Raw genomic sequence first — 16,787 nt, forward strand, 5'->3', positions numbered from 1 at the left:
AGGTGGGGTGGGCTGCTAATATTTGTATGAGTGTATTGTATAGTTAGTTTGTGGGTGGAACTTGGGATTGTGCAGTGTAGTTTTAGTACTGTATATTTAGTGCTGTATTGCGTCTGTAGTGTACTAGGTATTAATAAATATCTTGTTTTACTTATAACTATCTGTGTAATGTGTGGTTATTAGCAATAGTTAGTTTAGTAAGGCGCATGCAGCTAGCTTAGTGATTAGCGTAAGGTAAAGTGAAAGTATTGTATTATTACTATATAAAGGTATAAATAGGCGGAGTCATCACTAGACGGTTCCTCCTATTTATGAATACTAATTATCGATATTTGCATAAATATTGGTGATTAATATTCCCCCTTAACAGTACTCACTATTTGTTGTTCTATTGGGTTACACTGGTTATGGTGGCGTCCCACTCGATGTTCAGTGTACTCACCCCCCTTGATCTCAGTGTCCACGCTGTCACTTCGTTTCTGCGTTCGAACACGCACTTGTGTTCGCGGCTGCTTCAGCTCCGCGTCTCACGTGATGACTGCAGTTCCCGCTCGAAGTCCCGCGGGATTCAGGTATTGCTGTAATGTTGCTTTTCAACAGATATTTGCTTGTTCTTGACAAGTCGTATCGCTGTTAGTTGTATCCGAAATCTTGCATCGCTGTTTAAAATATTCGAGTAGGTATTCCAATATATCAGCTAAACGCGTTTAAAGGTTCGCAGACCTCTTCCTCAGTAGCCATGATGTATTTGGAATACATCAATCAGTTATTAGTTGAAGCTGGTTTATCACCCTCAAGCAGTAATTTTGTGGATGCAGATATATGGAAAACCTCTATCACTATTTTGTGGAAGCTGATATATGGCAGGTCTCAATCAGTTCTTAGTTGAAGCTGGTATATCACCCTCAAGCAGTAATTTTGTGGATGCACGTATCTGGAAAACCTCCATCACTATTTTGTGGAAGCTGATAGATCGCAGCCCTCAATCAGTATTTTCTGGAAGCATACAAATGCACTATAATATACTTTCTATGTTATATCACACCCCTCTGTGGATCACACCTATCAATAGCACACCTATACCAGTCCTTAAAAGGACTTTTGTGGCCCTATTAGCTAGCGATTGGTGTCCCTAAGTTCCTAACAGCCATTCTCTACTCCAAAATGCAACCTCTCCCAACACTTGCAAAACACATAATATAAAAATGACTGCCAGATCGGGTCTTGTTATAGGGTTGGGAGTGTGTCCATGTGCTGAAACATCTCAATTGGCTGTCCTGTCCCACCTGATGGATGTGTCATGGGTCAAAGTTCGGCGCAATGCAAAAGAATATGGCACGCGGGCATTGCCATATGTTCGGCGGATCGTGAATGCGAAAATTTTGCCACAAACCGATCACCGGGCGAACCGCAAGGCCATCACTACCTACAACCCCCAATACTGTGCCACTGTTCTCCCCAATACTATACTGCAGAAACAGATGAACCCCCTGATAATAGTAGTACCCTTCAATAATTATTGGCACACAGTGCCCTAAAATAACTGTTTACAGCAAATAGTCCCCCTGACACTAATAGTGTGAGCATAACGTCCCCCAAAAATAATTGTGGTAAGCTGATACTATGCCAAGGTGCCCCCACAGTAATAGTGCTCCCAAAAGTCCCACCAATAGGAATAATTGTCTGCTAGAGCAGTGTTTCCCAACCAGCGTGCCTCCAGCTGTTGCAAAACTACAACTCCCAGCATGCCCGGACAGCCTTTGGCTGTGCAGGCATGCTGGGAGTTGTAGTTTTGCAACACCTGGAGGCACACTGGTTGGGAAACACTGTGCTAGCGTACACATGTTAGTAATAGTGCCCCCAACATGTCCCCACTGTGCCCCAGAAGTAATAATGCTCCCATTGTGCCCATACTAGTAATCATGTTCCCCATAGACCCCTAGTATTAATAAAGCTGATCATTATGCCCCCAGTAGTAATAATTCTCCTCACAATGTGCCAGTGCAAAAAATACCCTCTTTAATGCCCCCAGTTGAGCTAATGCCCCCATAATGTGCCAGTATAAAATACCCCTATATAGTGCCCCCAGTAAATGTCCCATAGTGGTCCTCTCCCCCCTTCTTTCTAGTGCCCCCCATAATGTACCAGTATAAAATGTCCCATATATAGTGCCCCAGTAGATGCCCTCAGTGTCCCCCATAATTTGCAAGTATAAAATACCCCTTCTTAGTGCACCCCATAGATGAGCCCATAGTACTCCTCTCTTCCCTTCCCCATAGTACCCACCATCATGTGCCCCAGTATAAAATACCCCTATACAGAGCCCCCCATATAAAATACCCCTTCTTTGTGGCCTCAGTAGAAGCCCCATAGTGATCCTCTCCCCCCTTCCCTCATATAAAATACCCCTTGTTTGTGGCCTTAGTAGATGCCCCCATGTGTCCCCAATAATGTGCCAGTAAGAAGTGCCCCCATAGATGCCCCCATAGTTCCACCAATAATGTGCCAGTATGAAGTGCCCCCATAGATGCCCCCACAGTTCCCCCAATAATGTGCCAGTAAGATGTGCCCCCATAGATGCCCCCAATAATGTGCCAGTAACAAGTGTCCCCATAGATGCCCCCCAATCATGTGCCAGTAACAAGTTCCCCTATCGATGCCCCCCAATCATGTGCCAATTAGAAGTGCCCACATAGATGCCCCCCAATCATATGCCAGTAAAAAGTGCCCAAATAGATGCGCCCAATCATGTGCCAGTAACAAGTGCCCCCATAGATGCCCCCCAATCATGTGCCAGTAACAGGTGCCTCATACATGCCCCCAATCATGCATCAGTAACAGGTGCCCCCATAGATGCCCCCTAATCATGTGCCAGTAACAGGTTCCCCATAGATGCCCCCCAATCATGTACCAGTAGTAGTACCATATAAAAAAAATATTAACACTTATACTTACCTCCATCAGGCTGTCAGCAATGCGATGCAGACGTCATCGCGCCGCCTGCACTGGCCTCTGATGGCACTAGGCCTGCAGCCTATCAGAGGAACAGAGAAGGGAGACGCCTCTCCCTCCCCTGCCCGGCCGCAGCACTTCCATCTGTATCGCTGTCCTGGGGATGGCGATACAGATGAGTATGGATATGAGCACTTCCACAATGGAAGCGTTCATCTCCCTGTGCCATGCTGCCGCCCCCCATGTCACCAGTGGCTAGCAGAGGTCAAGAGGCAACTGCTTTGGGCCCGCCAGGAGCAACTGGGCCTGGGGAAACTGGCTCTTTTGCCCCTCTTTAAAGATGGCCCTGTAGCTACACTACTTATGGAGCCCTGCCACCAACTCCATAGGAACTACAGCTCTAAAAGCCCTGGTTTCTTCAGAGAGATCAGGGCTTTCAGAGTGCTCCACGGTTTTCTGCTCTCAGATGTTGTGGTCAAAATTTACCACAGCATCTGAAGGGTTAAATGTCTGCGACCAACATTTTTTTGGGTCGGTTGCAGACACCGGAAATCCAGAGGCTAATGGCACCCTCTGCACTCACAAAAAGGTACCATCTTTAAAGACCCAACTTCCGCCATACATTTACAGCGGTGGTTAGGAAGAGGTTAAAGCCCCTGCTGCTGCAATCTAGTCAGACACAGCCAGGGGCCATGAGAAGTAGGCAGAAGTGGTTTACTGCCACTTTCTGCCTTCTCTTGTACTGGATACATACCACTAAATGAGTGCATTGCAATGAATAGAGGAAGCCAAAATATGGACTTATGTCAATATGGCCTTAATGATCACATGATCGCCAGATGTTCTACCAGGCACAGCAGTGCTGCTGGATCTTAGCAGACCCAGATCAGCTCTGCTTGTGTAAACTCACCACATAGGGGATTTATTTTTGCCTGTAACTAGGATGTCCCAGTTACACTAGAAAAGTGTAAGCCACACAGTGCATCCTGCTCCTTCTGTTTCCTCTGCCAGCCCCTCCATTTTCTTAATTGACAGGGCCAGGCAAAATGACTATTCAGAAACCTGGTTCTGTCAAGCAGGAAGGGGGTTGGGCAGAGGATGAAGGAAAAGCAAAGGAGCACAGAGTGGCTTGGGCGCCACCTGTAAGGCACTTAACTGATTATTTGCATATGAATGAAAGGTTATTTTTCTTTTCCAGAATGAAGCAATGCAGCACTACGTGAAAGGTATCACTACATTCAGCTGAGCTAGTCCTACAAGGCATTGTGCCTACTTTAACAGTGAATTTTCTGGCAGAACATTCCTTTTAAGGCTCCTTTATACACTGATGAATGGTAAGCGGTTTGAAAAGTTGTGGCTAAAAAATCTGATGGACATTTGTAGTGCAGTCCTCTTTGCTGGCAAGAGTGTAATCTCTAAATGCCTCAAACCCTTGTACCATAGTAATGGTCCCATTTTGATCTTTTCTAATACTACAGGGAGTGCAGAATTATTAGGCAAGTTGTATTTTTGAGGATTAATTTTATTATTGAACAACAACCATGTTCTCAATGAACCCAAAAAACTCATTAATATCAAAGCTGAATATTTTTGGAAGTAGTTTTTAGTTTTAGCTATTTTAGGGGGATATCTGTGTGTGCAGGTGACTATTACTGTGCATAATTATTAGGCAACTTAACAAAAAACAAATATATACCCATTTCAATTATTTATTTTTACCAGTGAAACCAATATAACATCTCAACATTCACAAATATACATTTCTGACATTCAAAAACAAAACAAAAACAAATCAGTGACCAATATAGCCACCTTTCTTTGCAAGGACACTCAAAAGCCTGCCATCCATGGATTATGTCAGTGTTTTGATCTGTTCACCATCAACATTGCGTGCAGCAGCAACCACAGCCTCCCAGACACTGTTCAGAGAGGTGTACTGTTTTCCCTCCTTGTAAATCTCACATTTGATGATGGACCACAGGTTCTCAATGGGGTTCAGATCAGGTGAACAAGGAGGCCATGTCATTAGATTTTCTTCTTTTATACCCTTTCTTGCCAGCCACGTTGTGGAGTACTTGGACGCGTGTGATAGAGCATTGTCCTGCATGAAAATCATGTTTTTCTTACCTTGCAGACTTCTTCCTGTACCACTGCTTGAAGGTGTCTTCCAGAAACTGGCAGTAGGACTGGGAGTTGAGCTTGACTCCATCCTCAACCCAAAAAGGCCCCACAAGCTCATCTTTGATGATACCAGCCCAAACCAGTACTCCACCTCCACCTTGCTGGTGTCTGAGTCGGACTGGAGCTCTCTGCCCTTTACCAATCCAGCCATCTGGCCCATCAAGACTCACTCTCATTTCATCAGTCCATAAAACCTTAGAAAAATCAGTCTTGAGATATTTCTTGGCCCAGTCTTGACGTTTCAGCTTGTGTGTCTTGTTCAGTGGTGGTCGTCTTTCAGCCTTTCTTACCTTGGCCATGTCTCTGAGTATTGCACACCTTGTGCTTTTGGGCACTCCAGTGATGTTGCAGCTCTGAAATATGGCAAAAAACTGGTGGAAAGTGGCATCTTGGCAGCTGCACGCTTGACTTTTCTCAGTTCATGGGCAGTTATTTTGCGCCTTGGTTTTTCCACACGCTTCTTGCGACCCTGTTGACTATTTTGAATGAAACGCTTGATTGTTCGATGATCACGCTTCAGAAGCTTTGCAATTTTAAGAGTGCTGCATCCCTCTGCAAGATAGCTCACTATTTTTGACTTTCTGAGCCTGTCAAGTCCTTCTTTTGACCCATTTTGCCAAAGGAAAGGAAGTTGCCTTATAATTATGCACACCTGATATAGGGTGTTGATGTCATTAGACCACACCCCTTCTCATTACAGAGATGCACATCACCTAATATGCTTAATTGGTAGTAGGCTTTCGAGCCTATACAGCTTGGAGTAAGACAACATGCATAAAGAGGATGATGTGGTCAAAATACTCATTTGCCTAATAATTCTGCACGTAGTGTACTAGTCCTGTACTCTTTTCTATACAAAAAAAGTCGATCCAAAAACAAAGAGATCAGTATTACATAATTTCAAGATTTCCAAAGTTATTGCACTCATTTCAACTTTGTTTCTGTTAAATTCTCTCCTGCTCTTTGAAAAAGTACTTTTCTTGACTTGGAAAGCAATGTATAATTTACAGAGATTAGAAATGTGTATACTGCATTTTATTTTTGGCAAAATTTTTTATGAAGATTTCAAAAAGTCATACTTTATCTGTAATGTAAACCAGTTTGACTTTTATGTCCAAAACTGAAATGCTACTGCTTGCTTTTCCATTTTTGCTCTTGCTTGTTTATTTTAACGCTCTTGAGAAATACTTTTTCGAGGACTTGTACATTTGCTTTGTTTAAATCTTACACTGTGTGACCTTTATGAAGTTTGTCTAATTTGTACTGATGTTAATTTGCATATTTAGCTGACCTTGTTTTTAAACCAAAACTAATGGATAGGCCCAATGGCCCTGAATTATCATACCTTCACTCCAGAATTCTGGCGTCAAAAAGTCACAAAATTAGGGCATTTGTGACTTTTTGCACTCGCTTGCACAAAGTTTTGCCACTTTTTGCATTTTTACACCACTCACTCCAGTTTTGTAATGTGGGTGGGTGTGGTTAGTTATGTTAATGAGATTCACTCCAGATTTATCTTTGAGAATTTTTAATTTAATTTTTTTTAAGTCACAAAAATGTGGAGTAGGAAAACTAGAGTAGTCTCTCTAGACAAAAGGGTTTAAGGCCTCATGCACACGGCCATTGTGCGTCCGTTCCCTGCATTGGGGACCGCAATTTGCAGTCCCCAATGCACAGGCAATGTCCGTCCGGCGGCTGGAACGGATCGAGACTAATTCAACTTGAATGGGTCCATGATACATCAGCACCGCAAAAAAATAAGAACATGTGAATGGGTCTGCATCCGTGATGCGGGGAGCACACTGTTTGCGGGCTGCAATATGGGCTACGACCAGGCAACGGCCGTGTGCATGAGGCCTAAGAATAATACAAATTTATCAAGTAACATGAGACATTTAATAAATGTGGCATAAAGTACTCCAAATTTTCCCCTCATGATAAATTCCCCCCCAAGATGTTTACAGGGTATTCACTGAGCTTAAAGGGGTCGTCCAGCTTTTTGGATTTTTTTTTACTTTTCATTGGAGGCCCTTGTACTTGTTGAAAAAAGTCATAGTTTCTTCCGTGGTCCTCTGGTCCACATCCTCTAAACAAATTGCCACCAAAGGTGTTCATAGCCTTTAAGGGTCTCTGTGACTAGGTTATGCTGCCCGTGGTTAGTGCAGCATAAAACTGATGACAGATGCCCTTTAAACTGTATATGTAGATTTAAAGTTAAAGGATTGGATCACCTATATTTGTTCTACTTAACACCAGAGAGTGATACCAGTGGCGGATTACAATAGGGACGTTCGGGTCGGCAGCCCCGGGCCCAACACCGCTGGGGGGCCCCAACGCCGACCCGAACGCCCACATACTGCGGCGGGGCACGGGAGCGCATAGCTCCCTGTCGCGTCGCCTATCACCGCCATAGGCTTCAGGCCTAGTAGGCCTGAGGCCTATGCGGTAGTGAATCCCCGGTGCAGGCGTGCGTGATGACGTCATCACGCGCCTGTGCCGGCACACAGCACATTGACATGTGCACGCCTGCCTCATCCCACCTTCGTCTGCGAGCAAGTGCCTGGCCCTGGATGGTGAGTATTTAGCTTTTCATTTTTATTTATTTATTATTTTTTATTTATTTCATGTGCCTACTTTGGGGGACATGTGGGGGACGACACACAGAGGAGGACATATTAGGGAAGAGACCTTGAATACATGGGGGGGGGGGGAATGTGGGGGCTGTGTGGGGCTAAATTATTATGGGAGGGACTACTATGTGGGGGCAAATTATTATGGGAGGGACTACTATGTGGGGGCAAATTAATATATGGGGCAGTGTGGGGGCAAATTATTATGTGGGGGCAGTGTGGGGGCAAATTATTATGGGAGGGACTACTATGTGGGGGCAAACTACTATATGGGGCTGTGTGGGGCCAAATTATTATGGGAGGGACTACTATGTGGGGGCAAATTACTATATAGGGGCAGTGTGGGGGAAACTATTGTGTGGGGGAAATTGCTATGTGGGGACAGTGTGGGGTAATTGCTATGTGGGCACAGTGTGGGGAAATTGCTATGTGGGGGCAGTGTGGGGAAATTGCTATGTGGGGGCAGTGTGGGGAAATTATATAAAAATAAGACGGGATGTCCAGCTTTCCAAAAAAGAAGTTGTTCTTTATTCCAAAATGACACAGGATAAAAAAACAATCCAACACGGCAGGTCTACATGTTTCGGATGCTCTAATACTGATCCTTATTCATGACACATTGGTTGCTGAAAGGCTACATACTTAAATGCTGAACTTCCTAGCACTCGCAGATGGTTTGGATTAGCAGGAGTGGACACACAAATTGGGTTCCGCCTACTATCCAAATGCCATGTGAGTGTAAGGGCAAAGATACATATTGAAATAAAAAGTTGTATATGTCAAAAAACACAAACTGTTTTAAAAGTATATCTGAGCAAAGATCAGTAATGCAGGATTAAATCATGTTTGCGATTTAGCCTGCTAATTACTATGTGGGGAAATTACTATGTGGGGGCAGTGTGGGGGAAATTACTATGTAGGGGAAATTACTGTGTGGGGGCAAACTACTATATGGGGGCAGTTTGGAGGAAATTACTGTGTGAGGGCAAATTACTATGGGGGGATTACTATGTGGGGGCAGTGTGGTGGAAATTACTATATGGGGGTGTTGCTATTGGGGAGGCACTGTAGGGGCAATTCTATTATTTTTGGGGACACTATACAGGGATTATTGCCTGAAGCACAATAGAGGGTGGTATTATTACTCGGGGCACTCTAGGGGACATTTTAGCTGCTGTGGACACTATAGGAGCATTTAGGGTAATTTATCAAACTGGTGTAAAGTAGAACTGGCTTAGTTGCCCATAGCAGCCAATTAGATTCCACCTTTCATATTTGACAGCTCTTTTGGAAATCCAGTTCTACTTTACACCAGTTTGGTAAATGACTCCAATTATGTCTATTAGGGTCACAATTTTTTCAGCAGTATACTGTAGTACCTTGAACATTGGGGAGCAAAACGGGCACAGTATTGGGAGTGGCAGCAGGATGACACTGTGGGGACACTAGGATGAGAAGGTTGATGGAAAAATTGAGAAATCTAACGTGTCTGTGTTACAAACTGTAGAGACGAGATGCGGCTGAAAGAATTTGCCATGGTGGTCTGGGTCAAACGGAGGAGAAGAGGAAAGAGAAGGTCTACATGACAGGAGATGTCACTGGATGTAAGAGGTATGTGGTGCTGTATTTTCCTCCATGTCTTTTTTATTATAATTATATGTATTTTAAATTTGGCAACCACATCTTTCAGTTTAGGACCCAATTTGGGGTATTTTCTTTGTTGTCTGAAGATGTCATATGGCCTAAGAAGAGACTGTGCCACTCATGAAGCACCGCAGCCTCTTCATACAAAAAAAAAACTAAACTAAAATGGAGGGGGGGGGGGGGGGCAAGTTGGTTAGACAGCCCCTGGGCCTATCATGCACTTAATCCGCCCCTGAGTGATACATATTTGGAGGGCCCTCACTACACAATTATCATGTAATTAATTATGTATGGTGAATGCTGTAAACAAATAAATAAAACAAAGAAGAGTCTTCTATTGCTAGTTCACATTTTGACTATTACTAAATAAAAAATTACTACACTACCAATTTTTTTTTATTTTTGTAATGTATAGGGGCAGTGATACTGGCCATTTTTGTAATATACTTTAATTGCTGAAATCACACATTTCTATTAGAAAAATAGCTCTAAAGTGGCCCATTTGAGTGTTGCTAACGCTCAAAATGGGACACTTTAGAGCTATTTTTCTAATAGAAATGTGCGATTTCAGTAAAGAAAGTATATTACAAAAATGGTCAGTATCACTGCCCTTAAACATTACAGAAATAAAAAATAATAATGACAGTTACACTTTAAAGGCTATGGACACCTTTGTGCCATAAAAATCAATAACTCCATATCTTACCGTAATGCAGCACATAATAAAATTGCACTTGTTTGTTTTCTGGTATAAGCTTTGCTTCACATGCCCTCAGAAATGCTCTTATACGAGTTTAACTCAGTCTTCTCATCTGCTTTAAGAATCTATGGTTATTCCTGTGGATTTCACATGCACCGGCACAAACTCTGCTGCGCAGCCCCCACATCCTGTTACACAGCACAGCTAGCAGCCACTTACATATAGGCTGCTGGAACTTGCAAGTAACTTGGTAGTAAGATTTCATTCCAATCCACAACATGGTGAGCCTTACAGTATGCTGCAACCTGTAATCAGCAGATCTGTTTCTCACTTTCCATTCTGTAGAAAGTCAATTTTTTTGTAGACACAATAAATATTTCTGCTGATAACATTAGTGCAGCGATCTACATTCAGAACCATGGTATTATAAGCCTGATATAGATCTCATTACTGACGCTCTCTTCTGAATACAGTATTGTGTGTAGTCTGCACAGTGAGCGGTCACTTTATTCACACAGATTAGTATAGTGTGACCAGGGCCGGCCTTTGGGGTGTGCGAGCTGTGGGGCGCCTGGGGGCCGACACAGCTCGCAGTTGGTCTATACAGGCTACAGCAGCCGGCCAGCCCAACCCGAGCCGAGATTATGTGAGCGGCAGGGGCATAGCATGGGGGAGGGCCCTTGCCCCAGGTTCAAAATTGCAGGGGGCGCCAGGCAACAAACACTTCAATGAGGGTCATGGGAGCCTATGGCTCTTGTCCCCTCCATTCTTCCTCATAGGCTTCAGGCTAGTGGCCTGAAGCCTATGAGGCAGTAGAGCGAGCGTAGTGTCTAGAATGTAGTTGATCCTGGGAGGTATGATGTCAGGGGAAGAAGCGGAGTCTCGTTATCCAGGGGGCAGGGCCTAAAGATAAAGATATGCGGGAGATTCTACAGAGCAGGAGCAGAGTCTGCAGGTAAGTATTAGGAGGAGAATAGTGACTGTTATTTTTACTTGGGGGGGGGGGGGTTTGCAGGGGCTGAAGGGAGAAGGAATCATCTTTGTACTGGAGACTATGTTTGAGGGGTCTGAAGAGAGGGTAGTGGGGGTGATATTATTTACATGGGACTGTATGCTGGAGAGACTCAAGACAGGGGGGTGATATTTTACATGGGACTGTATTCTGGAGGGGCTAAGGCAGGGAAGTGATGTGTCTTACATGGGACTGTATGCTGGAGGGGCTGAAGGCGGGGGGGTTGTATCTTACATGGGACTGTATGCTGGAGGAGCTGAAGGCAGGGGGAGTGATGTACAGTATTTTACATTGGACTGTGCTGGAGGGGCTGAAGGCAGGGGGAGTGATGTATTTTACATAGGACTGTATGCTGCAGGGGCTGAAGGCAGGGGGAGTGATGCATTTTACATGGGACTGTGCAAGAAGGGCTGGAAGGCAGGGGTGTGATGTATCTTACATGGGACTGTATGCTGGAGGTGTTGAAGGCAGACGGCAAAGAGAGGGAGTGTGATATTATTTACGTAGAACTGTATGTTGGAGGGGCTGAAGTCGGGAAGTGATGTATTTTACATGAGACTGTATGCTGGAGGGGCTGAAGGCAGGAGAGGGATCTACCTTACATGGGACTGTATACTGGAGGGGCTAAAGGCAGGGAAGTGATGTGTCTTACATGGGACTGTATGCTGGAGGGGCTGAAGGCAGGGGGAAGGTTGTATATTACATGATGGGGCTGAAGGGGGTCACAAGATTAGCTCGCACAGGACGCCTGAACACCTAAGGCCAGCCCTGTGTGTGACGATACACAATGCTATGTAAACATAGAAGTACACAGTGGAGGAGATTTACCAAAACTAGTGCAAAGGAAAACGGGCATAGTTGCCCATAGCGACATCCCTAAGATGTCGCCTTCAGATGACGTCGAGACCTATCTGGCGATGTTCGAAAAGGTGGCCTTGAGGGAAAAGTTACCCAGAGACCAGTGGACTGAGGTTGTCGCTCCGTTCCTGGCGTCTGGACCCCAGCAAGTGTTTTTTGATCTCCCCGATGATCAAGCGGCCGACTACCTGACTGAAAGGTTAGATGCTGGCGAGACTGGGGGTGAATGTATTGGTCAGCGGGTGCACCAGTGGGAATTTAACTTGGCTGAACCCGCCAGACCATAATATTATGACCTGCTACACCGGTTGCAGAAATGGCTGCAGCCTGACATATTGACTCCCACTCAGGGCCGGTGCCATAATAAGGCATACCAAGCGGCTGCCTTAAGGCGCAGACACGGGGGGGTGGAAAAATTAAACTTTTTTTTTTTTTTTTTTTTTTTTTAAATACCCTGCATTTTTCGCCCCTGGGTCTTATGGGGCGAATACTAATGAAGCGCTTCCATTTTGGATCTGTACTCACAGCTTCCTGGTCCTCCGCTCGGCTGTCTGCTATAAATGGCTGCGCACCATGTGACCTCACTGTGCGCAGCCTTCACAGCTGACAGCCGAGAATCTGGTGGTGAGAAGTGGTGGCGTCCAGTAGCATGAGAGGTAAGTTATTATTTATTTATTTTTTATTTGTGCTGATGACTGACATGGGGGGGGCATGATGACTGACATGGGGGGGGCATGATGACTGACATGGGGGGGGGCATGATGACTGACATGGGGGGGGCATGATGACTGACATGGGGGGGGCATGATGACTGACATGGGGGGGGCATGATGACTGACATGGGGGGGGGCATGATGACTGACATGGGGGGGGCATGATGACTGACATGGGGGGGGCATGATGACTGACATGGGGGGGGCATGATGACTGACATGGGGGGGGCATGATGACTGACATGGGGGGGGCATGATGACTGACAGGGCATGATGACTGACATGGGGGGGGCATGATGACTGACATGGGGCTGATGGCTTACATGGGGGTCTGATATGAGGTCTGATTGCTGGTCTGACCTGAGGTGCAATGGAAATATTTATTTCCTATAATCCTCCTCTAAATCCTAGGTGTGTCTTTTGGGCCAGTGCGTCTTAGAGGGCAAAAAATACGGTCCTCAAACCAGCGATTGTCTGAAGCAGAGAGAAGATACCAGGACCACACAAAGGATAAGCCAGCTGCTGCAGACAGGACCAGGGCCAGGTGAGCTGCGAGGAGTGGGGGCGCCAAAATGTAGCTTTGCTTATGTTGGCGAAAATCCTTACACCGGCCCTGCTCCCACTGCTATGCTGGATCGTCTGTTGGCGGATGTGTTTTGCCGTACCCTCTCCAGCACTGGATCGGCCAGGTGTCTCCTGGTAATGCCATAGAGAGGGTCGACCTGGTGGAGGGCTACGAGGCCACCAGAAATCTTCAGGGGGGTTCTTTTGGGAGGGGACTAGTCAAACCCTGGAAATCTCCACCGCAGACCCGGCGGCTGGTGCCGGCTAAACCTGCCCGGGACATACCGGGGCTGGGTCTGCAGGGGATGATTTGCTGGCAGTGTCACGAGTCTGGACACATAAGGGCCAACTGTCCCCATCGGGGTGAACCCATGGATACCAACTATGTGTCACAGACGGTGTACAGGAAACAAGGCAAAGCAACATGTATAAACGACTCGCTGGATCCAAAAACTAAGGAACCAAGGGAGACCCCTGCAGAAGACCTGGCACTTTCCCTGGCTGCTCAGCCTATGCAAAGATCCGAATGGTGGAGGTTTGCATATCCACGAACCTTGACTATTAAAGCCCTGAGCACCCTACAATAGTGAGGGGAGACGACCACCGGCTCCCTACACAAGATACGGAGGGAGTCAGGGTCACCTGGGATCCAGCAAACAGATAATAACAGATAAAGGTACAACACTTAGCTTTGAAGCAAACAGGAGGACAGAGTCAGCGTGCACACACACTCCAGGAAGTAGTATAAGCCGCCCAGAAAAGCCTTCTGGGGAAGAATTTAAAGGGAAGCAATTAGTCCAACACATGACAGCTGAGAGAGGCTGACGAGAGGAGGAGCTGAATACCACAACACAGAAACTCAAGGAGGAGGTTCTGAAAGGCCTCTGTCAGAGCTTCTCAGCTGTCTGGTTGTGACAGTACCCCTCCCTCTACGAGTGGACTCCGGACACTCAGAACCCACCTTCTCAGGATGGGACCTATGGAAAGCCCTAATGAGACGAGAGGCCTTAATGTCCGTCACTGGGACCCACATCCTCTCCTCAGGACCATACCCCTCCCACTGAACAAGGTACTGAAGAGAACCGCGGACAAGACGAGAATCCACAATCCTAGAGACCTGAAATTCAAGATTCCCATCAACCATAATCGGAGGAGGAGGCAAAGGCGAGGGTACAATGGGTTGAACATAAGGTTTCAATAAGGACTTATGAAAAACATTATGGATCTTCCAAGTCTGAGGAAGATCAAGACGGTATGCAACAGGATTGATGACAGACAGGATTTTGTAAGGCCCAATAAACCTAGGACCCAACTTCCAGGAGGGAACCTTCAATTTGATATTCTTGGTAGACAACCACACCAGATCACCAACATTCAGGTCCGGACCAAGCACTTGTCTCTTATCAGCCACACGCTTATATCTCTCACTCATGCTCTTTAGATTATCTTGAATCTTTTGCCAAATAGATGACAAAGACGAGGAGAATCTGTCCTCATCAGGTAAACCAGAAGACCCCTCTCCCGAGAAAGTCCCAAACTGTGGATGAAACCCATATGCACCAAAAAATGGTGACTTATCAGAGGACTCCTGACGACGGTTATTTAAAGCAAACTCAGCAAGGGACAAAAAAGAACACCAATCCTCTTGATTCTCCGCCACAAAACAACGCAGATATGTCTCCAGATTCTGATTGACGCGCTCTGTCTGGCCATTCGACTGCGGGTGGAAAGCAGAAGAGAATGACAACCAAGCGAGAACAGAAAGCCTTCCAGAATCTGGAAACAAACTGCGTGCCCCTATCAGAGACTATGTCTGAAGGAATACCGTGCAATTTGACAATGTGATCAACAAATGCCTGCGCCAGCGTCTTAGCATTGGGCAAACCAGGAAAAGGGATGAAATGCACCATTTTGCTAAAACGGTCCACCACCACCAGAATCACAGTCTTCCCCGAGGAACGAGGCAGGTCCGTTATGAAGTCCATGGACAGATGTGTCCAAGGACGGGAAGGAATGGGTAAGGGAAGGAGAGGACCTGATGGCCGTGAATGAGGGACTTTGGCACGAGCGCAACCCTCAACCGACTTACGAAGCGCAGGCCACCAGAATCTCCGAGCGATGAGATCCAGTGTGGCTCTTACCCCCGGGTGCCCAGCAAGGACCGTATCGTGGTGTTCTTTAAAAATCTTGTGTCTTAAAGCGAGAGGCACAAACAACCTCCCAGGAGGACAAAGATCAGGAGCCTCTGACTGGGCTGCCTGCACCTCTGCCTCCAATTCAGGAAAAAGAGCAGAGACCACCACACCTTCAGCCAAAATGGGACCCGGGTCTTCAAAATTCCCGCCTCCCGGAAAACAACGTGACAGGGCATCTGCCTTCACATTCTTAACTCCAGGGCGGAATGTGACAACAAAATTAAACCTAGAAAAGAACAAAGACCATCTGGCCTGTCTCGGGTTCAGACGCTTGGCTGACTCCAAGTAGGCCAGATTTTTATGATCAGTAAATACGGTAATAGGGTGTCTGGCTCCCTCTAGCCAATGGCGCCATTCCTCAAAAGCCAACTTGATGGCCAACAATTCCCTATCTCCCACATCGTAATTTCTCTCTGCGGAGGAGAGTTTTCTTGAGAAAAAGGCACACGGTCGCCATTTGGCAGGAGAGGAACCCTGAGACAAGACCGCCCCCACACCCACCTCAGAAGCATCAACCTCAACTATGAAGGGCAAAGAAACATCAGGTTGCACCAAGATGGGAGCGGAAGCAAAACTCTCCTTGATATCAGAAAAAGCCTTACGCGCCTCTACTGACCAAGAAGAAAAATCTACCCCCTTTCTGGTCATATCAGTGAGTGGTTTAACAATAGAAGAATAATTCAAAATGAACTTCCTGTAATAATTGGCAAAGCCCAAAAAACGCATCAGTGCCTTTTGATTCTCAGGAAGCTCCCACTCAAGCACAGCGCGGACCTTCTTGGGGTCCATGCGAAAACCAGAAGCGGAGAGAAGAAACCCCAGAAATTGAATTTCTGGAACCGCAAACACACATTTTTCCAGTTTCGCATATAATTTATTCTCCCGCAGGATGAGCAAGACCTGACGTAAATGTTCCTTATGAGTTTTGAAATCGGGAGAAAAAAATCAAAATGTCATCCAAATACACCAATACAAATTTTCCCATCAAATGATAAAAAATGCTGTTCACGAAATGCTGAAAAACGGCTGGGGCATTCATCAAACCAAAAGGCATAACCACATTTTCAAAATGGCCCTCAGGGGTGTTGAAGGCCGTCTTCCATTCGTCCCCTTCTCTGACCCTGACCAGGTTGTATGCCCCTCTTAAATCTAATTTGGAAAAGACTTTAGCCCCAACAACCTGGTTAAATAGGTCCGGGATCAGAGGAAGCGGATAAGGGTCACGAATTGTGATATTGTTCAGCTCCCTGAAATCCAGACAAGGTCTTAAAGAACCATCTTTTTTCTTAACAAAGAAAAAACCAGCGGCAACAGGTGACTTCGAGGGTCGTATGTGTC

Source organism: Bufo gargarizans, chromosome 1 (assembly GCF_014858855.1).
Source record: "Bufo gargarizans isolate SCDJY-AF-19 chromosome 1, ASM1485885v1, whole genome shotgun sequence".
Classification (NCBI taxonomy): Eukaryota; Metazoa; Chordata; class Amphibia; order Anura; family Bufonidae; genus Bufo; species Bufo gargarizans.